General features: G+C 46.8%; 4 non-coding genes across 4 annotated transcripts; all 4 read left to right on the top strand.

Moving 5' to 3' along the window:
- Positions 1–6,545: 6,545 nt before the first annotated feature.
- On the top strand, positions 6,546–6,617 carry TRNAG-UCC (transfer RNA glycine (anticodon UCC)). The gene has a single exon. It is a non-coding gene; the product is annotated as a tRNA-Gly (tRNA).
- Positions 6,618–11,326: 4,709 nt separating this feature from the next.
- TRNAG-UCC (transfer RNA glycine (anticodon UCC)) lies at positions 11,327–11,398 on the top strand. Its single transcript has one exon. It is a non-coding gene; the product is annotated as a tRNA-Gly (tRNA).
- A 4,718-nt stretch (positions 11,399–16,116) lies between these two features.
- Positions 16,117–16,188, top strand: TRNAG-UCC (transfer RNA glycine (anticodon UCC)). The gene has a single exon. It is a non-coding gene; the product is annotated as a tRNA-Gly (tRNA).
- A 3,124-nt stretch (positions 16,189–19,312) lies between these two features.
- Positions 19,313–19,384, top strand: TRNAG-UCC (transfer RNA glycine (anticodon UCC)). The gene has a single exon. It is a non-coding gene; the product is annotated as a tRNA-Gly (tRNA).
- The last annotated feature ends 3,672 nt before the right edge of the window (positions 19,385–23,056 follow it).

Here is a 23,056-nt window from a genome sequence, read left to right as displayed (position 1 = left end):
TTCAATCTCCAGTTCCTTAGCAGTTGCAAGAACTTTTTTCCTGATTTTCATGTTGGTCTGTAAACCAAAAATACCTCTGATACTGGTGCAATATAGTCATTGAACTCAGGGTTGTGATGTCTAGAGTTTTAAAAAAACATATGCCAGGGAGCGTTGGTGGTATAGTGGTGAGCATAGCTGCCTTCCAAACAGTTGACCCGGGTTCGATTCCCGGCCAACGCAGTGCTAATATTTATACATTAAGCAAGCTGTAGCTATTTTAACGCAATATGTTAAAAAAAAGAGAAATATCTTGACCAGATTACTCAGCTATTAGATAAATAATAAACAAAAACATAGGCAGGCATCCCAAAAGCCCCGTCTGCGACATTCTATGTCCTGAAATTTTTATATTTTACAAACAGCAGTCACCACTCACAACTGCTGGTAATAAATGGGCTGCAGGGGGGCAGGCAATGAAACGGCTAAGCCCTTCTGCCCGACCAGCCTTTAGAACTGCAGCATCTCTGCAGTAAAAAGTGTTTCAGGTCAATATCTCTCTCCTGGAAAAAATGTGCGAGACCCACCACCGATAAATGTGGCAAAAGTCCCCAACATTTTCTGCATATTTGTGCTCTTACCTGAAAGCAGCGCCACCTTGTAGTCATCGCAGGCAACTGCAGCATACAACCAAATTTATCCGAGAGCAAGGTGAAAGAAACCCAAGGGAACAGCCCCTGTCTGCAGCAGGAAGGTTGGCTGCTTCGAATGGACAGAACTTCCAGTCCTAAGTCCACTCACGTCCCGAACGCGCCCAAACGCTCATACCGGGCAAGCCCTCACCGGGTGCACCTCTGGCTCCCAGGTAAGGCCAAAACCTGAGCATGGCAGCGCAGGATCACAGAGAAGGAGCGGGTGGGGGTGCTTCTGTCTTGACAAAGGCGTGACATGGCTAGTGACTGAGAGGGCCTTGACTTTCCCCTATGACTGACTGTGAGAGGGGAAGGCGAAGATTTTCTGCACCCAGCATGCCTTGTGACATTCTTAGGCAAATGAGGTGAGAGCCCTGCCAGAATAGCTCCAGCGATCCCATGCCACTCCTCTGAAGGCTCCTGATCTGCATAACCACAGCATTTTGAGCAGAAAGCAGAGTGGCGCAGTGGAAGCGTGCTGGGCCCATAACCCAGAGGTCGATGGATCGAAACCATCCTCTGCTAGCATGGATTGATTTTTTTACTTGTGAGGACCATTCTCTCGTTTCCACGCTGCCAGAGCGGAAAACAGCAGGCTTGTGCCAGCTTTTTGTGGGAAGAGACTGCTCAACTATCGGTCTCTGCTCAAAGTCAGGGAGACAGATGGTCAGAGAATCAACCCTACACTTCAAAGGAAATGATGCACAGTTATGACCATTAAAGAAAGATGGGACCCTCGCACTTCTTTCTGAGCCTGCTTGGAACGTTATTATTCCCTTTTTTTGTCCTGCTATTATCAATCTCCTGTGAATTTCGTGGAGCTGTTTTCTTTCTCTACCCTGCTGTTTTTCCCTTGCTGCCAATATATGCTTATTTCAATGATTTGAACTGCTGCTTTCCCTTTCTCCTTTTCTGCGCAGCTTTTGCATTGGTTTCAATCTCCAGTTCCTTAGCAGTTGCAAGAACTTTTTTCCTGATTTTCATGTTGGTCTGTAAACCAAAAATACCTCTGATACTGGAGCAATATAGTCATTGAACTCAGGGTTGTGATGTCTAGAGTTTAAAAAAAACATATGCCATGGAGCGTTGGTGGTATAGTGGTGAGCATAGCTGCCTTCCAAGCAGTTGACCCGGGTTCGATTCCTGGCCAACGCAGTGCTAATATTTATACATTAAGCAAGCTGTAGCTATTCTAACGCAATATGTTAAAAAAAAGAGAACTATCTTGACCAGATTAGACAGCTATTAGATAAATAATAAGCAAAGACATAGGCAGGCATCCTAAAAGCCCCGTCTGCGACTTTCTATGTCCTGAAATTTTTATATTTTACAAACATCAGTCACCACTCACAACTGCTGGTAATAAATGGGCTGCAGGAGGGCAGGCAATGAAACGGCTAAGCCCTTCTGCCCGACCAGCCTTTAGAACTGCAGCATCTCTGCAGTAAAAAGTGTTTCAGGTCAATATCTCTCCCCTGGAAAAAATGTGCGAGACCCACCACCGATAAATGTGGCAAAAGTCCCCAACATTTTCTGCATATTTGTGCTCTTACCTGAAAGCAGCGCCACCTTGTAGTCATCGCAGGCAACTGCAGCATACAACCAAATTTATCCGAGAGCAAGATGAAAGAAACCCAAGGGAACAGCCCCTGTCTGCAGCAGGAAGGTTGGCTGCTTCGAATGGACAGAACTTCCAGTCCTAAGTCCACTCACGTCCCGAACACTCCCAAACGCTCATACCGGGCAAGCCCTCACCAGGTGCACCTCTGGCTCCCAGGTAAGGCCAAAACCTGAGCAGGGTAGCCCAGGATCACAGAGAAGGAGCGGGTGGGGGTGCTTCTGTCTTGACAAAGGCGTGACATGGCTAGTGACTGAGAGGGCCTTGACTTTCCCCTATGACTGACTGTGAGAGGGGAAGGCGAAGATTTTCTGCACCCAGCATGCCTTGTGACATTCTTAGGCAAATGAGGTGAGAGCCCTGCCAGAATAGCTCCAGCGATCCCATGCCACTCCTCTGAAGGCTCCTGATCTGCATAACCACAGTATTTTGAGCAGGAAGCAGAGTGGCGCAGCGGAAGCGTGCTGGGCCCATAACCCAGAGGTCGATGGATCGAAACCATCCTCTGCTAGCATGGATTGATTTTTTTTCTCGTGAGGACCACTCTCTCGTTTCCACGCTGCCAGAGCGGAAAACAGCAGGCTTGTGCCAGCTTTTTGTGGGAAGAGACTGCTCAACTATCGGTCTCTGCTCAAAGTCAGGGAGACAGATGGTCAGAGAATCAACCCTACACTTCAAAGGAAATGATGCACAGTTATGACCATTAACGAAAGATGGGACCCTTGCACTTCTTTCTGAGCCTGCTTGGAACGTTATTATTCCCTTTTTTTGTCCTGCTATTATCAATCTCCTGTGAATTTCGTGGAGCTGTTCTCTTTCTCTACCCTGCTGTTTTTCCCTTGCTGCCAATATATGCTTATTTCAATGATTTGAACTGCTGCGTTCCCTTTCTCCTTTTCTGCGCAGCTTTTGCATTGGTTTCAATCTCCAGTTCCTTAGCAGTTGCAAGAACTTTTTTCCTGATTTTCATGTTGGTCTGTAAACCAAAAATACCTCTGATACTGGTGCAATATAGTCATTGAACTCAGGGTTGTGATGTCTAGAGTTTAAAAAAAACATATGCCACAGAGCGTTGGTGGTATAGTGGTGAGCATAGCTGCCTTCCAAGCAGTTGACCCGGGTTCGATTCCTGGCCAACGCAGTGCTAATATTTATACATTAAACAAGCTGTAGCTATTCTAACGCAATATGTTAAAAAAAAGAGAAATATCTTGACCAGATTACTCAGCTATTAGATAAATAATAAACAAAGACATAGGCAGGCATCCCAAAAGCCCCGTCTGCGACTTTCTATGTCCTGAAATTTTTATATTTTCAAAACAGCAGTCACCACTCACAACTGCTGGTAATAAATGGGCTGCAGGGGGGCAGGCAATGAAACGGCTAAGCCCTTCTGCCCGACCAGCCTTTAGAACTGCAGCATCTCTGCAGTAAAAAGTGTTTCAGGTCAATATCTCTTCCCTGGAAAAAATGTGCGAGACCCACCACCGATAAATGTGGCAAAAGTCCCCAACATTTTCTGCATATTTGTGCTCTTACCTGAAAGCAGCGCCACCTTGTAGTCATCGCAGGCAACTGCAGCATACAACCAAATTTATCCGAGAGCAAGGTGAAAGAAACCCAAGGGAACAGCCCCTGTCTGCAGCAGGAAGGTTGGCTGCTTTGAATGGACAGAACTTCCAGTCCTAAGTCCACTCACGTCCCGAACGCTCCAAAACACTCGCCCTCACCGGGTGCACCTCTGGCTCCCAGGAAAGGCCAAAACCTGAGCATGGTAGCGCAGGATCACAGAGAAGGAGCGGGTGGGGGTGCTTCTGTCTTGACAAAGGCGTGACATGGCTAGTGACTGAGAGGGCCTTGACTTTCCCCTATGACTGACTGTGAGAGGGGAAGGCGAAGATTTTCTGCACCCAGCATGCCTTGTGACATTCTTAGGCAAATGAGGTGAGAGTCCTGCCAGAATAGCTCCAGCGATCCCATGCCACTCCTCTGAAGGCTCCTGATCTGCATAACCACAGCATTTTGAACAGGAAGCAGAGTGGCGCAGCGGAAGCGTGCTGGGCCCATAACCCAGAGGTCGATGGATCGAAACCATCCTCTGCTAGCATGGATTGATTTTTATTCTTGAGAGGACCACTCTCTCGTTTCCACGCTGCCAGAGCGGAAAACAGCAGGCTTCTGCCAGCTTTTTGTGGGAAGAGACTGCTCAACTATCGGTCTCTGCTCAAAGTCAGGGAGACAGATGGTCAGAGAATCAACCCTACACTTCAAAGGAAATGATGCACAGTTATGACCATTAAAGAAAGATGGGACCCTCGCACTTCTTTCTGAGCCTGCTTGGAACGTTATTATTCCCTTTTTTTGTCCTGCTATTATCAATCTCCTGTGAATTTCGTGGAGCTGTTTTCTTTCTCTACCCTGCTGTTTTTCCCTTGCTGCCAATATATGCTTATTTCAATGATTTGAACTGCTGCTTTCCCTTTCTCCTTTTCTGCGCCGCTTTTGCATTGGTTTCAATCTCCAGTTCCTTAGCAGTTGCAAGAACTTTTTTCCTGATTTTCATGTTGGTCTGTAAACCAAAAATACCTCTGATACTGGTGCAATATAGTCATTGAACTCAGGGTTGTGATGTCTAGAGTTTAAAAAAAACATATGCCATGGAGCGTTGGTGGTATAGTGGTGAGCATTGCTGCCTTCCAAGCAGTTGACTTGGGTTTGATTCCCGGCCAACGCAGTGCTAATATTTATACATTAAGCAAGCTGTAGCTATTCTAACGCAATATGTTAAAAAAAAGAGAAATATCTTGACCAGATTACTCAGCTATTAGATAAATAATAAACAAAGACATAGGCAGGCATCCCAAAAGTCCCGTCTGCGACTTTCTATGTCCTGAAATTTTTATATTTTACAAACAGCAGTCACCACTCACAACTGCTGGTAATAAATGGGCTGCAGGGGGGCAGGCAATGAAACGGCTAAGCCCTTCTGCCCGACCAGCCTTTAGAACTGCAGCATCTATGCAGTAAAAAGTGTTTCAGGTCAATATCTCTCCCCTGGAAAAAATGTGCGAGACCCACCACCGATAAATGTGGCAAAAGTCCCCAACATTTTCTGCATATTTGTGCTCTTACCTGAAAGCAGCGCCACCTTGTAGTCATCGCAGGCAACTGCAGCATACAACCAAATTTATCCGAGATCAAGGTGAAAGAAACCCAAGGGAACAGCCCCTGTCTGCAGCAGGAAGGTTGGCTGCTTCGAATGGACAGAACTTCCAGTCCTAAGTCCACTCACGTCCCGAACGCTCATACCGGGCAAGCCCTCACTGGGTGCACCTCTGGCTCCCAGGTAAGGCCAAAACCTGAGCATGGTAGCGCAGGATCACAGAGAAGGAGCGGGTGGGGGTGCTTCTGTCTTGACAAAGGCGTGACATGGCTAGTGACTGAGAGGGCCTTGACTTTCCCCTATGACTGACTGTGAGAGGGGAAGGCGAAGATTTTCTGCACCCAGCATGCCTTGTGACATTCTTAGGCAAATGAGGTGAGAGCCCTGCCAGAATAGCTCCAGCGATCCCATGCCACTCCTCTGAAGGCTCCTGATCTGCATAACCACAGCATTTTGAGCAGGAAGCAGAGTGGCGCAGCGGAAGCGTGCTGGGCCCATAACCCAGAGGTCGATGGATTGAAACCATCCTCTGCTAGCATGGATTGATTTTTTTTCTTGTGAGGACCACTCTCTCGTTTCCACGCTGCCAGAGCGGAAAACAGCAGGCTTGTGCCAGCTTTTTGTGGGAAGAGACTGCTCAACTATCGGTCTCTGCTCAAAGTCAGGGAGACAGATGGTCAGAGAATCAACCCTACACTTCAAAGGAAATGATGCACAGTTATGACCATTAACGAAAGATGGGACCCTCGCACTTCTTTCTGAGCCTGCTTGGAACGTTATTATTCCCTTTTTTTGTCCTGCTATTATCAATCTCCTGTGAATTTCGTGGAGCTGTTTTCTTTCTCTACCCTGCTGTTTTTCCCTTGCTGCCAATATATGCTTATTTCAATGATTTGAACTGCTGCTTTCCGTTTCTCCTTTTCTGCGCAGCTTTTGCATTGGTTTCAATCTCCAGTTCCTTAGCAGTTGCAAGAACTTTTTTACTGATTTTCATGTTGGTCTGTAAACCAAAAATACCTCTGATACTGGTGCAATATAGTCATTGAACTCAGGGTTGTGATGTCTAGAGTTTAAAAAAAACATATGCCATGGAGCGTTGGTGGTATAGTGGTGAGCATAGCTGCCTTCCAAGCAGTTGACCCGGGTTCGATTCCCGGCCAACGCAGTGCTAATATTTACACATTAAATAAGCTGTAGCTATTCTAACGCAATATGTTAAAAAAAAGAGAAATATCTTGACCAGATTACTCAGCTATTAGATAAATAATAAACAAAGACATAGGCAGGCATCCCAAAAGCCCCGTCTGCGACTTTCTATGTCCTGAAATTTTTATATTTTACAAACAGCAGTCACCACTCACAACTGCTGGTAATAAATGGGCTGCAGGGGGGCAGGCAATGAAACGGCTAAGCCCTTCTGCCCGACCAGCCTTTAGAACTGCAGCATCTCTGCAGTAAAAAGTGTTTCAGGTCAATATCTCTCCCCTGGAAAAAATGTGCGAGACCCACCACCGATAAATGTGGCAAAAGTCCCCAACATTTTCTGCATATTTGTGCTCTTACCTGAAAGCAGCGCCACCTTGTAGTCATCGCAGGCAACTGCAGCATACAACCAAATTTATCCGAGATCAAGGTGAAAGAAACCCAAGGGAACAGCCCCTGTCTGCAGCAGGAAGGTTGGCTGCTTCGAATGGACAGAACTTCCAGTCCTAAGTCCACTCACGTCCCGAACGCTCATACCGGGCAAGCCCTCACCGGGTGCACCTCTGGCTCCCAGGTAAGGCCAAAACCTGAGCATGGTAGCGCAGGATCACAGAGAAGGAGCGGGTGGGGGTGCTTCTGTCTTGACAAAGGCGTGACATGGCTAGTGACTGAGAGGGCCTTGACTTTCCCCTATGACTGACTGTGAGAGGGGAAGGCGAAGATTTTCTGCACCCAGCATGCCTTGTGACATTCTTAGGCAAATGAGGTGAGAGCCCTGCCAGAATAGCTCCAGCGATCCCATGTCACTCCTCTGAAGGCTCCTGATCTGCATAACCACAGCATTTTGAATAGGAAGCAGAGTGGCGCAGCGGAAGCGTGCTGGGCTCATAACCCAGAGGTCGATGGATCGAAACCATCCTCTGCTAGCATGGATTGATTTTTTTTCTTGTGAGGACCACTCTCTCGTTTCCACGCTGCCAGAGCGGAAAACAGCAGGCTTCTGCCAGCTTTTTGTGGGAAGAGACTGCTCAACTATCGGTCTCTGCTCAAAGTCAGGGAGACAGATGGTCAGAGAATCAACCCTACACTTCAAAGGAAATGATGCACAGTTATGACCATTAAAGAAAGATGGGACCCTCGCACTTCTTTCTGAGCCTGCTTGGAACGTTATTATTCCGTTTTTTTGTCCTGCTATTATCAATCTCCTGTGAATTTCGTGGAGCTGTTTTCTTTCTCTACCCTGCTGTTTTTCCCTTGCTGCCAATATATGCTTATTTCAATGATTTGAACTGCTGCTTTCCCTTTCTCCTTTTCTGCGCAGCTTTTGCATTGGTTTCAATCTCCAGTTCCTTAGCAGTTGCAAGAACTTTTTTCCTGATTTTCATGTTGGTCTGTAAACCAAAAATACCTCTGATACTGGTGCAATATAGTCATTGAACTCAGGGTTGTGATGTCTAGAGTTTTAAAAAAACATATGCCAGGGAGCGTTGGTGGTATAGTGGTGAGCATAGCTGCCTTCCAAACAGTTGACCCGGGTTCGATTCCTGGCCAACGCAGTGCTAATATTATACATTAAACAAGCTGTAGCTATTCTAACGCAATATGTTAAAAAAAAGAGAAATATCTTGACCAGATTACTCAGCTATTAGATAAATAATAAACAAAGACATAGGCAGGCATCCCAAAAGCCCCGTCTGCGACTTTCTATGTCCTGAAATTTTTATATTTTCCAAACAGCAGTCACCACTCACAACTGCTGGTAATAAATGGGCTGCAGGGGGGCAGGCAATGAAACGGCTAAGCCCTTCTGCCCGACCAGCCTTTAGAACTGCAGCATCTCTGCAGTAAAAAGTGTTTCAGGTCAATATCTCTTCCCTGGAAAAAATGTGCGAGACCCACCACCGATAAATGTGGCAAAAGTCCCCAACATTTTCTGCATATTTGTGCTCTTACCTGAAAGCAGCGCCACCTTGTAGTCATCGCAGGCAACTGCAGCATACAACCAAATTTATCCGAGATCAAGGTGAAAGAAACCCAAGGGAACAGCCCCTGTCTGCAGCAGGAAGGTTGGCTGCTTTGAATGGACAGAACTTCCAGTCCTAAGTCCACTCACGTCCCAAACGCTCATACCGGGCAAGCCCTCACCGGGTGCACCTCTGGCTCCCAGGTAAGGCCAAAACCTGAGCATGGTAGCGCAGGATCACAGAGAAGGAGCGGGTGGGGGTGCTTCTGTCTTGACAAAGGCGTGACATGGCTAGTGACTGCGAGGGCCTTGACTTTCCCCTATGACTGACTGTGAGAGGGGAAGGCGAAGATTTTCTGCACCCAGCATGCCTTGTGACATTCTTAGGCAAATGAGGTGAGAGCCCTGCCAGAATAGCTCCAGCGATCCCATGCCACTCCTCTGAAGGCTCCTGATCTGCATAACCACAGCATTTTGAACAGGAAGCAGAGTGGCGCAGCGGAAGCGTGCTGGGCCCATAACCCAGAGGTCGATGGATCGAAACCATCCTCTGCTAGCATGGATTGATTTTTTTTCTTGTGAGGACCACTCTCTCGTTTCCACGCTGCCAGAGCGGAAAACAGCAGGCTTGTGCCAGCTTTTTGTGGGAAGAGACTGCTCAACTATCGGTCTCTGCTCAAAGTCAGGGAGACAGATGGTCAGAGAATCAACCCTACACTTCAAAGGAAATGATGCACAGTTATGACCATTAAAGAAAGATGGGACCCTCGCACTTCTTTCTGAGCCTGCTTGGAACGTTATTATTCCCTTTTTTTGTCCTGCTATTATCAATCTCCTGTGAATTTCGTGGAGCTGTTTTCTTTCTCTACCCTGCTGTTTTTCCCTTGCTGCCAATATATGCTTATTTCAATGATTTGAACTGCTGCTTTCCCTTTCTCCTTTTCTGCGCAGCTATTGCATTGGTTTCAATCTCCAGTTCCTTAGCAGTTGCAAGAACTTTTTTCCTGATTTTCATGTTGGTCTGTAAACCAAAAATACCTCTGATACTGGTGCAATATAGTCATTGAACTCAGGGTTGTGATGTCTAAAGTTTAAAAAAAACATATGCCACGGAGCGTTGGTGGTATAGTGGTGAGCATAGCTGCCTTCCAAGCAGTTGACCCGGGTTCGATTCCTTGCCAACGCAGTGCTAATATTTATTCATTAAGCAAGCTGTAGCTATTTTAATGCAATATGTTAAAAAAAAGAGAAATATCTTGACCAGATTACTTAGCTATTAGATAAATAAGAAACAAAGACATAGGCAGGCATCCCAAAAGCCCCGTCTGCGACTTTCTATGTCCTGAAATTTTTATATTTTACAAACAGCAGTCACCACTCACAACTGCTGGTAATAAATGGGCTGCAGGGGGGCAGGCAATGAAACGGCTAAGCCCTTCTGCCCGACCAGCCTTTAGAACTGCAGCATCTCTGCAGTAAAAAGTGTTTCAGGTCAATATCTCTCCCCTGGAAAAAATGTGCGAGACCCACCACCGATAAATGTGGCAAAAGTCCCCAACATTTTCTGCATATTTGTGCTCTTACCTGAAAGCAGCGCCACCTTGTAGTCATCGCAGGCAACTGCAGCATACAACCAAATTTATCCGAGAGCAAGGTGAAAGAAACCCAAGGGAACAGCCCCTGTCTGCAGCAGGAAGGTTGGCTGCTTTGAATGGACAGATCTTCCAGTCCTAAGTTCACTCACGTCCCAAACGCTCATACCGGGCAAGCCCTCACCGGGTGCACCTCTGGCTCCCAGGTAAGGGCAAAACCTGAGCATGGTAGCGCAGGATCACAGAGAATGAGCGGGTGGGGGTGCTTCTGTCTTGACAAAGGCGTGACATGGCTAGTGACTGCGAGGGCCTTGACTTTCCCCTATGACTGACTGTGAGAGGGGAAGGCGAAGATTTTCTGCACCCAGCATGCCTTGTGACATTCTTAGGCAAATGAGGTGAGAGCCCTGCCAGAATAGCTCCAGCGATCCCATGCCACTCCTCTGAAGGCTCCTGATCTGCATAACCACAGCATTTTGAACAGGAAGCAGAGTGGCGCAGCGGAAGCGTGCTGGGCCCATAACCCAGAGGTCGATGGATCGAAACCATCCTCTGCTAGCATGGATTGATTTTTTTTCTTGTGAGGACCACTCTTTCGTTTCCACGCTGCCAGAGCGGAAAACAGCAGGCTTGTGCCAGCTTTTTGTGGGAAGAGACTGCTCAACTATCGGTCTCTGCTCAAAGTCAGGGAGACAGATGGTCAGAGAATCAACCCTACACTTCAAAGGAAATGATGCACAGTTATGACCATTAAAGAAAGATGGGACCCTCGCACTTCTTTCTGAGCCTGCTTGGAACGTTATTATTCCCTTTTTTTGTCCTGCTATTATCAATCTCCTGTGAATTTCGTGGAGCTGTTTTCTTTCTCTACCCTGCTGTTTTTCCCTTGCTGCCAATATATGCTTATTTCAATGATTTGAACTGCTGCTTTCTCTTTCTCCTTTTCTGCGCAGCTATTGCATTGGTTTCAATCTCCAGTTCCTTAGCAGTTGCAAGAACTTTTTTCCTGATTTTCATGTTGGTCTGTAAACCAAAAATACCTCTGATACTGGTGCAATATAGTCATTGAACTCAGGGTTGTGATGTCTAAAGTTTAAAAAAAACATATGCCACAGAGCGTTGGTGGTATAGTGGTGAGCATAGCTGCCTTCCAAGCAGTTGACCCGGGTTCGATTCCCGGCCAACGCAGTGCTAATATTTATACATTAAGCAAGCTGTAGCTATTTTAATGCAATATGTTAAAAAAAAGAGAAATATCTTGACCAGATTACTTAGCTATTAGATAAATAATAAACAAAGACATAGGCAGGCATCCCAAAAGCCCCGTCTGAGACTTTCTATGTCCTGAAATTTTTATATTTTACAAACAGCAGTCACCACTCACAACTGCTGGTAATAAATGGGCTGCAGGGGGGCAGGCAATGAAACGGCTAAGCCCTTCTGCCCGACCAGCCTTTAGAACTGCAGCATCTCTGCAGTAAAAAGTGTTTCAGGTCAATATCTCTCCCCTGGAAAAAATGTGCGAGACCCACCACCGATAAATGTGGCAAAAGTCCCCAACATTTTCTGCATATTTGTGCTCTTACCTGAAAGCAGCGCCACCTTGTAGTCATCGCAGGCAACTGCAGCATACAACCAAATTTATCCGAGAGCAAGGTGAAAGAAACCCAAGGGAACAGCCCCTGTCTGCAGCAGGAAGGTTGGCTGCTTTGAATGGACAGAACTTCCAGTCCTAAGTCCACTCACGTCCCGAACGCTCATACCGGGCAAGCCCTCACCGGGTGCACCTCTGGCTCCCAGGTAAGGCCAAAACCTGAGCATGGTAGCGCAGGATCACAGAGAAGGAGCGGGTGGGGGTGCTTCTGTCTTGACAAAGGCGTGACATGGCTAGTGACTGAGAGGGCCTTGACTTTCCCCTATGACTGACTGTGAGAGGGGAAGGCGAAGATTTTCTGCACCCAGCATGCCTTGTGACATTCTTAGGCAAATGAGGTGAGAGCCCTGCCAGAATAGCTCCAGCGATCCCATGCCACTCCTCTGAAGGCTCCTGATCTGCATAACCACAGCATTTCGAGCAGGAACAGAGTGGCGCAGCGGAAGTGTGCTGGGCCCATAACCCAGAGGTCGATGGATCGAAACCATCCTCTGCTAGCATGGATTGATTTTTTTTCTTGTGAGGACCACTCTCTCGTTTCCACGCTGCCAGAGCGGAAAACAGCAGGCTTGTGCCAGCTTTTTGTGGGAAGAGACTGCTCAACTATCGGTCTCTGCTCAAAGTCAGGGAGACAGATGGTCAGAGAATCAACCCTACACTTCAAAGGAAATGATGCACAGTTATGACCATTAAAGAAAGATGGGACCCTCGCACTTCTTTCTGAGCCTGCTTGGAACGTTATTATTCCCTTTTTTTGTCCTGCTATTATCAATCTCCTGTGAATTTCGTGGAGCTGTTTTCTTTCTCTACCCTGCTGTTTTTCCCTTGCTGCCAATATATGCTTATTTCAATGATTTGAACTGCTGCTTTCCCTTTCTCCTTTTCTGCGCAGCTTTTGCATTGGTTTCAATCTCCAGTTCCTTAGCAGTTGCAAGAACTTTTTTCCTGATTTTCATGTTGGTCTGTAAACCAAAAATACCTCTGATACTGGTGCAATATAGTAATTGAACTCAGGGTTGTGATATCTAGAGTTTAAAAAAACATATGCCACGGAGAGTTGGTGGTATAGTGGTGAGCATAGCTGCCTTCCAAGCAGTTGACCCGGGTTCGATTCCTGGCCAACGCAGTGCTAATATTTATACATTAAGCAAGCTGTAGCTATTCTAACGCAATATGTTAAAAAAAAGAGAAATATCTTGACCAGATTACTCAGCTATTAGATAAATAATAAACAAAGACATAGGCAGGCATCCTAAAAGCCCCGTCTGCGACTTTCTATGTCCTGAAATTTTTATATTTTACAAACAGCAGTCACCACTCACAACTGCTGGTAATAAATGGGCTGCAGGGGGGCAGGCAATGAAACGGCTAAGCCCTTCTGCCCGACCAGCCTTTAGAACTGCAGCATCTCTGCAGTAAAAAGTGTTTCAGGTCAATATCTCTCCCCTGGAAAAAATGTGCGAGACCCACCACCGATAAATGTGGCAAAAGTCCCCAACATTTTCTGCATATTTGTGCTCTTACCTGAAAGCAGCGCCACCTTGTAGTCATCGCAGGCAACTGCAGCATACAACCAAATTTATCCGAGAGCAAGATGAAAGAAACCCAAGGGAACAGCCCTTGTCTGCAGCAGGAAGGTTGGCTGCTTCGAATGGACAGAACTTCCAGTCCTAAGTCCACTCACGTCCCGAACACTCCCAAACGCTCATACCGGGCAAGCCCTCACCAGGTGCACCTCTGGCTCCCAGGTAAGGCCAAAACCTGAGCATGGTAGCGCAGGATCACAGAGAAGGAGCGGGTGGGGGTGCTTCTGTCTTGACAAAGGCGTGACATGGCTAGTGACTGAGAGGGCCTTGACTTTCCCCTATGACTGACTGTGAGAGGGGAAGGCGAAGATTTTCTGCACCCAGCATGCCTTGTGACATTCTTAGGCAAATGAGGTGAGAGCCCTGCCAGAATAGCTCCAGCGATCCCATGCCACTCCTCTGAAGGCTCCTGATCTGCATAACCACAGCATTTTGAGCAGGAAGCAGAGTGGCGCAGCGGAAGCGTGCTGGGCCCATAACCCAGAGGTCGATGGATCGAAACCATCCTCTGCTAGCATGGATTGATTTTTTTTCTTGTGAGGACCACTCTCTCGTTTCCACGCTGCCAGAGCGGAAAACAGCAGGCTTGTGCCAGCTTTTTGTGGGAAGAGACTGCTCAACTATCGGTCTCTGCTCAAAGTCAGGGAGACAGATGGTCAGAGAATCAACCCTACACTTCAAAGGAAATGATGCACAGTTATGACCATTAACGAAAGATGGGACCCTCGCACTTCTTTCTGAGCCTGCTTGGAACGTTATTATTCCCTTTTTTTGTCCTGCTATTATCAATCTCCTGTGAATTTCGTGGAGCTGTTTTCTTTCTCTACCCTGCTGTTTTTCCCTTGCTGCCAATATATGCTTATTTCAATGATTTGAACTGCTGCTTTCCCTTTCTCCTTTTCTGCGCAGCTTTTGCATTGGTTTCAATCTCCAGTTCCTTAGCAGTTGCAAGAACTTTTTTCCTGATTTTCATGTTGGTCTGTAAACCAAAAATACCTCTGATACTGGTGCAATATAGTCATTGAACTCAGGGTTGTGATGTCTAGAGTTTAAAAAAAACATATGCCACGGAGCGTTGGTGGTATAGTGGTGAGCATAGCTGCCTTCCAAGCAGTTGACCCGGGTTCGATTCCTGGCCAAAGCAGTGCTAATATTTATACATTAAGCAAGCTGTAGCTATTCTAACGCAATATGTTAAAAAAAAGAGAAATATCTTGACCAGATTACTCAGCTATTAGATAAATAATAAACAAAGACATAGGCAGGCATCCCAAAAGCCCCGTCTGCGACTTTCTATGTCCTGAAATTTTTATATTTTACAAACAGCAGTCACCACTCACAACTGCTGGTAATAAATGGGCTGCAGGGGGGCAGGCAATGAAACGGCTAAGCCCTTCTGCCCGACCAGCCTTTAGAACTGCAGCATCTCTGCAGTAAAAAGTGTTTCAGGTCAATATTTCTCCCCTGGAAAAAATGTGCGAGACCCACCACCGATAAATGTGGCAAAAGTCCCCAACATTTTCTGCATATTTGTGCTCTTACCTGAAAGCAGCGCCACCTTGTAGTCATCGCAGGCAATTGCAGCATACAACCAAATTTATCCGAGAGCAAGGTGAAAGAAACCCAAGGGAACAGCCCCTGTCTGCAGCAGGAAGGTTGGCTGCTTCGAATGGACAGAACTTCCAGTCCTAAGTCCACTCACGTCCCGAACGCTCATACCGGGCAAGCCCTCACCGGGTGCACCTCTGGCTCCCAGGTAAGGCCAAAACCTGAGCATGGTAGCGCAGGATCACAGAGAAGGAGCGGGTGGGGGTGCTTCTGTCTTGACAAAGGCGTGACATGGCTAGTGACTGAGAGGGCCTTGACTTTCCCCTATGACTGACTGTGAGAGGGGAAGGCAAAGATTTTCTGCACCCAGCATGCCTTGTGACATTCTTAGGCAAATGAGGTGAGAGCCCTGCCAGAATAGCTCCAGCGATCCCATGCCACTCCTCTGAAGGCTCCTGATCTGCATAACCACAGCATTTTGAGCAGGAAGCAGAGTGGCGCAGCGGAAGCGTGCTGGGCCCATAACCCAGAGGTCGAGGAATCGAAACCATCCTCTGCTAGCATGGATTGATTTTTTTTCTTGTGAGGACCACTCTCTCGTTTCCACGCTGCCAGAGCGGAAAACAGCAGGCTTGTGCCAGCTTTTTGTGGGAAGAGACTGCTCAACTATCGGTCTCTGCTCAAAGTCAGGGAGACAGATGGTCAGAGAATCAACCCTACACTTCAAAGGAAATGATGCACAGTTATGACCATTAACGAAAGATGGGACCCTCGCACTTCTTTCTGAGCCTGCTTGGAACGTTATTATTCCCTTTTTTTGTCCTGCTATTATCAATCTCCTGTGAATTTCGTGGAGCTGTTTTCTTTCTCTACCCTGCTGTTTTTCCCTTGCTGCCAATATATGCTTATTTCAATGATTTGAACTGCTGCTTTCCCTTTCTCCTTTTCTGCGCAGCTTTTGCATTGGTTTCAATCTCCAGTTCCTTAGCAGTTGCAAGAACTTTTTTCCTGATTTTCATGTTGGTCTGTAAACCAAAAATACCTCTGATACTGGTGCAATATAGTCATTGAACTCAGGGTTGTGATATCTAGAGTTTAAAAAAAACATATGCCACAGAGCGTTGGTGGTATAGTGGTGAGCATAGCTGCCTTCCAAGCAGTTGACCCGGGTTCGATTCCCGGCCAACGCAGTGCTAATATTTATACATTAAGCAAGCTGTAGCTATTCTAACGCAATATGTTAAAAAAAGAGAAATATCTTGACCAGATTACTCAGCTATTAGATAAATAATAAACAAAGACATAGGCAGGCATCCCAAAAGCCCCGTCTGCGACTTTCTATGTCCTGAAATTTTTATATTTTACAAACAGCAGTCACCACTCACAACTGCTGGTAATAAATGTGCTGCGGGGGGCAGGCAATGAAACGGCTAAGCCCTTCTGCCCGACCAGCCTTTAGAACTGCAGCATCTCTGCAGTAAAAAGTGTTTCAGGTCAATATCTGTCCCCTGGAAAAAATGTGCGAGACCCACCACCGATAAATGTGGCAAATGTCCCCAACATTTTATGCATATTTGTGCTCTTACCTGAAAGCAGCGCCACCTTGTAGTCATCGCAGGCAACTGCAGCATACAACCAAATTTATCCGAGAGCAAGGTGAAAGAAACCCAAGGGAACAGCCCCTGTCTGCAGCAGGAAGGTTGGCTGCTTCGAATGGACAGAACTTCCAGTGCTAAGTCCACTCACATCCCGAACGCTCCCAAACGCTCATACTGGGCAAGCCCTCACCGGGTGCACCTCTGGCTCCCAGGTAAGGCCAAAACCTGAGCATGGTAGCGCAGGATCACAGAGAAGGAGCGGGTGGGGGTGCTTCTGTCTTAACAAAGGCGTGACATGGCTAGTGACTGAGAGGGCCTTGACTTTCCCCTATGACTGACTGTGAGAGGGGAAGGCGAAGATTTTCTGCACCCAGCATGCCTTGTGACATTCTTAGGCAAATGAGGTGAGAGTCCTGCCAGAATAGCTCCAGCGATCCCATGCCACTCCTCTGAAGGCTCCTGATCTGCATAACCACAGCATTTTGAACAGGAAGCAGAGTGGCGCAGCGGAAGCGTGCTGGGCCCATAACCCAGAGGTCGATGGATTGAAACCATCCTCTGCTAGCATGGATTGATTTTTATTCTTGAGAGGACCACTCTCTCGTTTCCACGCTGCCAGAGCGGAAAACAGCAGGCTTGTGCCAGCTTTTTGTGGGAAGAGACTGCTCAACTATCGGTCTCTGCTCAAAGTCAGGGAGACAGATGGTCAGAGAATCAACCCTACACTTCAAAGGAAATGATGCACAGTTATGACCATTAAAGAAAGATGGGACCCTCGCACTTCTTTCTGAGCCTGCTTGGAACGTTATTATTCCCTTTTTTTGTCCTGCTATTATCAATCTCCTGTGAATTTCGTGGAGCTGTTTTCTTTCTCTACCCTGCTGTTTTTCCCTTGCTGCCAATATATGCTTATTTCAATGATTTGAACTGCTGCTTTCCCTTTCTCCTTTTCTGCGCAGCTTTTGCATTGGTTTCAATCTCCAGTTCCTTATCAGTTGCAAGAACTTTTTTCCTGATTTTCATGTTGGTCTGTAAACCAAAAATACCTCTGATACTGGTGCAATATAGTCATTGAACTCAGGGTTGTGATGTCTAGAGTTTAAAAAAAACATATGCCATGGAGCGTTGGTGGTATAGTGGTGAGCATAGCTGCCTTCCAAGCAGTTGACTTGGGTTTGATTCCCGGCCAACGCAGTGCTAATATTTATACATTAAGCAAGCTGTAGCTATTCTAACGCAATATGTTAAAAAAAAGAGAAATATCTTGACCAGATTACTCAGCTATTAGATAAATAATAAACAAAGACATAGGCAGGCATCCCAAAAGTCCCGTCTGCGACTTTCTATGTCCTGAAATTTTTATATTTTACAAACAGCAGTCACCACTCACAACTGCTGGTAATAAATGGGCTGCAGGGGGGCAGGCAATGAAACGGCTAAGCCCTTCTGCCCGACCAGCCTTTAGAATTGCAGCATCTCTGCAGTAAAAAGTGTTTCAGGTCAATATCTCTCCCCTGGAAAAAATGTGCGAGACCCACCACCGATAAATGTGGCAAAAGTCCCCAACATTTTCTGCATATTTGTGCTCTTACCTGAAAGCAGCGCCACCTTGTAGTCATCGCAGGCAACTGCAGCATACAACCAAATTTATCCGAGATCAAGGTGAAAGAAACCCAAGGGAACAGCCCCTGTCTGCAGCAGGAAGGTTGGCTGCTTCGAATGGACAGAACTTCCAGTCCTAAGTCCACTCACGTCCCGAACGCTCATACCGGGCAAGCCCTCACCGGGTGCACCTCTGGCTCCCAGGTAAGGCCAAAACCTGAGCATGGTAGCGCAGGATCACAGAGAAGGAGCGGGTGGGGGTGCTTCTGTCTTGACAAAGGCGTGACATGGCTAGTGACTGAGAGGGCCTTGACTTTCCCCTATGACTGACTGTGAGAGGGGAAGGCGAAGATTTTCTGCACCCAGCATGCCTTGTGACATTCTTAGGCAAATGAGGTGAGAGCCCTGCCAGAATAGCTCCAGCGATCCCATGCCACTCCTCTGAAGGCTCCTGATCTGCATAACCACAGTATTTTGAGCAGGAAGCAGAGTGGCGCAGCGGAAGCGTGCTGGGCCCATAACCCAGAGGTCGATGGATCGAAACCATCCTCTGCTAGCATGGATTGATTTTTTTTCTTGTGAGGACCACTCTCTCGTTTCCACGCTGCCAGAGCGGAAAACAGCAGGCTTGTGCCAGCTTTTTGTGGGAAGAGACTGCTCAACTATCGGTCTCTGCTCAAAGTCAGGGAGACAGATGGTCAGAGAATCAACCCTACACTTCAAAGGAAATGATGCACAGTTATGACCATTAACGAAAGATGGGACCCTCGCACTTCTTTCGGAGCCTGCTTGGAACGTTATTATTCCCTTTTTTTGTCCTGCTATTATCAATCTCCTGTGAATTTCGTGGAGCTGTTTTCTTTCTCTACCCTGCTGTTTTTCCCTTGCTGCCAATATATGCTTATTTCAATGATTTGAACTGCTGCTTTCCGTTTCTCCTTTTTTGCGCAGCTTTTGCATTGGTTTCAATCTCCAGTTCCTTAGCAGTTGCAAGAACTTTTTTACTGATTTTCATGTTGGTCTGTAAACCAAAAATACCTCTGATACTGGTGCAATATAGTCATTGAACTCAGGGTTGTGATGTCTAGAGTTTAAAAAAAACATATGCCACGGAGCGTTGGTGGTATAGTGGTGAGCATAGCTGCCTTCCAAGCAGTTGACCCGGGTTCGATTCCCGGCCAACGCAGTGCTAATATTTACACATTAAACAAGCTGTAGCTATTCTAACGCAATATGTTAAAAAAAAGAGAAATATCTTGACCAGATTACTCAGCTATTAGATAAATAATAAACAAAGACATACGCAGGCATCCCAAAAGCCCCGTCTGCGACTTTCTATGTCCTGAAATTTTTATATTTTACAAACAGCAGTCACCACTCACAACTGCTGGTAATAAATGGGCTGCAGGGGGGCAGGCAATGAAATGGCTAAGCCCTTCTGCCCGACCAGCCTTTAGAACTGCAGCATCTCTGCAGTAAAAAGTGTTTCAGGTCAATATCTCTCCCCTGGAAAAAATGTGCGAGACCCACCACCGATAAATGTGGCAAAAGTCCCCAACATTTTCTGCATATTTGTGCTCTTACCTGAAAGCAGCGCCACCTTGTAGTCATCGCAGGCAACTGCAGCATACAACCAAATTTATCCGAGAGCAAGGTGAAAGAAACCCAAGGGAACAGCCCCTGTCTGCAGCAGGAAGGTTGGCTGCTTTGAATGGACAGAACTTCCAGTCCTAAGTCCACTCACGACCCAAACGCTCATACCGGGCAAGCCCTCACCGGGTGCACCTCTGGCTCCCAGGTAAGGCCAAAACCTGAGCATGGTAGCGCAGGATCACAGAGAAGGAGCGGGTGGGGGTGCTTCTGTCTTGACAAAGGCGTGACATGGCTAGTGACTGAGAGGGCCTTGACTTTCCCCTATGACTGACTGTGAGAGGGGAAGGCGAAGATTTTCTGCACCCAGCATGCCTTGTGACATTCTTAGGCAAATGAGGTGAGAGCCCTGCCAGAATAGCTCCAGCGATCCCATGCCACTTCTCTGAAGGCTCCTGATCTGCATAACCACAGCATTTTGAGCAGAAAGCAGAGTGGCGCAGCGGAAGCGTGCTGGGCCCATAACCCAGAGGTCGATGGATCGAAACCATCCTCTGCTAGCATGGATTGATTTTTTTTCTTGTGAGGACCACTCTCTCGTTTCCACGCTGCCAGAGCGGAAAACAGCAGGCTTGTGCCAGCTTTTTGTGGGAAGAGACTTCTCAACTATCGGTCTCTGCTCAAAGTCAGGGAGACAGATGGTCAGAGAATCAACCCTACACTTCAAAGGAAATGATGCACAGTTATGACCATTAACGAAAGATGGGACCCTCGCACTTCTTTCTGAGCCTGCTTGGAACGTTATTATTCCCTTTTTTTGTCCTGCTATTATCAATCTCCTGTGAATTTCGTGGAGCTGTTTTCTTTCTCTACCCTGCTGTTTTTCCCTTGCTGCCAATATATGCTTATTTCAATGATTTGAACTGCTGCTTTCCGTTTCTCCTTTTCTGCGCAGCTTTTGCATTGGTTTCAATCTCCAGTTCCTTAGCAGTTGCAAGAACTTTTTTACTGATTTTCATGTTGGTCTGTAAACCAAAAATACCTCTGATACTGGTGCAATATAGTCATTGAACTCAGGGTTGTGATGTCTAGAGTTTTAAAAAAACATATGCCACGGAGCGTTGGTGGTATAGTGGTGAGCATAGCTGCCTTCCAAGCAGTTGACCCGGGTACGATTCCCGGCCAACGCAGTGCTAATATTTACACATTAAACAAGCTGTAGCTATTCTAACGCAATATGTTAAAAAAAAGAGAAATATCTTGACCAGATTACTCAGCTATTAGATAAATAATAAACAAAGACATAGGCAGGCATCCCAAAAGCCCCGTCTGCGACTTTCTATGTCCTGAAATTTTTATATTTTACAAACAGCAGTCACCACTCACAACTGCTGGTAATAAATGGGCTGCAGGGGGGCAGGCAATGAAACGGCTAAGCCCTTCTGCCCGACCAGCCTTTAGAACTGCAGCATCTCTGCAGTAAAAAGTGTTTCAGGTCAATATCTCTCCCCTGGAAAAAATGTGCGAGACCCACCACCGATAAATGTGGCAAAAGTCCCCAACATTTTCTGCATATTTGTGCTCTTACCTGAAAGCAGCGCCACCTTGTAGTCATCGCAGGCAACTGCAGCATACAACCAAATTTATCCGAGAGCAAGGTGAAAGAAACCCAAGGGAACAGCCCCTGTCTGCAGCAGGAAAGTTGGCTGCTTCGAATGGACAGAACTTCCAGTCCTAAGTCCACTAACCTCCAGAACGCTCCCAAACGCTCTCACCGGGTGCACCTCTGGCTCCCAGGTAAGGCCAAAACCTGAGCATGGTAGCGCAGGATCACAGAGAAGGAGCGGGTGGGGGTGCTTCTGTCTTGACAAAGGCGTGACATGGCTAGTGACTGAGAGGGCCTTGACTTTCCCCTATGACTGACTGTGAGAGGGGAAGGCGAAGATTTTCTGCACCCAGCATGCCTTGTGACATTCTTAGGCAAATGAGGTGAGAGGCCTGCCAGAATAGCTCCAGCAATCCCATGCCACTCCTCTGAAGGCTCCTGATCTGCATAACCACAGCATTTTGAGCAGGAAGCAGAGTGGCGCAGCGGAAGCGTGCTGGGCCCATAACCCAGAGGTCGATGGATCGAAACCATCCTCTGCTAGTATGGATTGAATTTTTTTCTTGTGAGGACCACTCTCTCGTTTCCACGCTGCCAGAGCGGAAAACAGCAGGCTTGTGCCAGCTTTTTGTGGGAAGAGACTGCTCAACTATCGGTCTCTGCTCAAAGTCAGGGAGACAGATGGTCAGAGAATCAACCCTACACTTCAAAGGAAATGATGCACAGTTATGACCATTAAAGAAAGATGGGACCCTCGCACTTCTTTCTGAGCCTGCTTGGAACGTTATTATTCCCTTTTTTTGTCCTGCTATTATCAATCTCCTGTGAATTTCGTGGAGCTGTTTTCTTTCTCTACCCTGCTGTTTTTCCCTTGCTGCCAATATATGCTTATTTCAATGATTTGAACTGCTGCTTTCCCTTTCTCCTTTTCTGCGCAGCTTTTGCATTGGTTTCAATCTCCAGTTCCTTAGCAGTTGCAAGAACTTTTTTCCTGATTTTCATGTTGGTCTGTAAACCAAAAATACCTCTGATACTGGTGCAATATAGTAATTGAACTCAGGGTTGTGATGTCTAGAGTTAAAAAAAAACATATGCCACGGAGTGTTGGTGGTATAGTGGTGAGCATAGCTGCCTTCCAAGCAGTTGACCCGGGTTCGATTCCTGGCCAACGCAGTGCTAAAATTTATACATTAAGCAAGCTGTAGCTATTCTAACGCAATATGTTAAAAAAAAGAGAAATATCTTGACCAGATCACTCAGCTATTAGATAAATAATAAACAAAGACATAGGCAGGCATCCTAAAAGCCCCGTCTGCGACTTTCTATGTCCTGAAATTTTTATATTTTACAAACAGCAGTCACCACTCACAACTGCTGGTAATAAATGGGCTGCAGGGGGGCAGGCAATGAAACGGCTAAGCCCTTCTGCCCGACCAGCCTTTAGAACTGCAGCATCTCTGCAGTAAAGAGTGTTTCAGGTCAATATCTCTCCCCTGGAAAAAATGTGCGAGACCCACCACCGATAAATGTGGCAAATGTCCCCAACATTTTCTGCATATTTGTGCTCTTACCTGAAAGCAGCGCCACCTTGTAGTCATCGCAGGCAACTGCAGCATACAACCAAATTTATCCGAGAGCAAGGTGAAAGAAACCCAAGGGAAC

The sequence above is a fragment of the Pleurodeles waltl genome, unplaced genomic scaffold (assembly GCF_031143425.1).
Source record: "Pleurodeles waltl isolate 20211129_DDA unplaced genomic scaffold, aPleWal1.hap1.20221129 scaffold_69, whole genome shotgun sequence".
NCBI lineage: Eukaryota > Metazoa > Chordata > Amphibia > Caudata > Salamandridae > Pleurodeles > Pleurodeles waltl.
Note: the sequence above shows the minus strand (reverse complement) of the source record. Positions and strands in the feature narration are given on the sequence as shown.